Source organism: Bison bison, unplaced genomic scaffold, assembly GCF_000754665.1.
Source record: "Bison bison bison isolate TAMUID 2011002044 unplaced genomic scaffold, Bison_UMD1.0 scf7180017864251, whole genome shotgun sequence".
NCBI lineage: Eukaryota > Metazoa > Chordata > Mammalia > Artiodactyla > Bovidae > Bison > Bison bison.
Window position 1 is genome coordinate 217,591 of NW_011494823.1, and position 629 is coordinate 218,219.

The window sequence follows — 629 nt, forward strand, 5'->3', positions numbered from 1 at the left end:
ACGAGATCGTGATGTATGCAAAGATCCTGCACGAGCCAGGACGAGGAGTGGGGCCCTGAGCTGCTGGTGAAAGAGGCAGACCCTCAGGTGGCAGAGCCTGTCACTCATCCTGGGAGCAGCTATGGAGGCTGCAGAAGTGGGTTTAGACCAGGGTGGGTATTGACAGCTTACAGTGAAAGATGTTGGATTCATGATCTCCAAGGAAGATTTAGCTTCGGGACTAGGGAGCAGTTTTGATCACTCAAGAGCTTTTGTGTAGCAGAGTTTTATTAAAGTAAAATAGGACAGAGAAAGTTTCTGACATAGACATCAGAAGGGGAATGGAGTGTGCCCCCCTTGCTAGTTTTAGCAAGGACTTTATATACTTTTTTCAATTGGTTATTACAGTAAATCGAAAGAATGTCTCAAGATTGTAAAGGTCTTACCAGACCCACTCCCACAATTTACATTTTAAGATAACGGGATTAGAACTAACAATAGAAAGATCTTACCAGACTCACTCCCACAGTTTGCATTTTAAGATGATCAGATCAGATCAGGTCAGTCGCTCAGTCGTGTCTGACTCTTTGTGACCCCATGAATCGCAGCACGCCAGGCCTCCCTGTCCATCACCAACTTCCGGAGTTCAC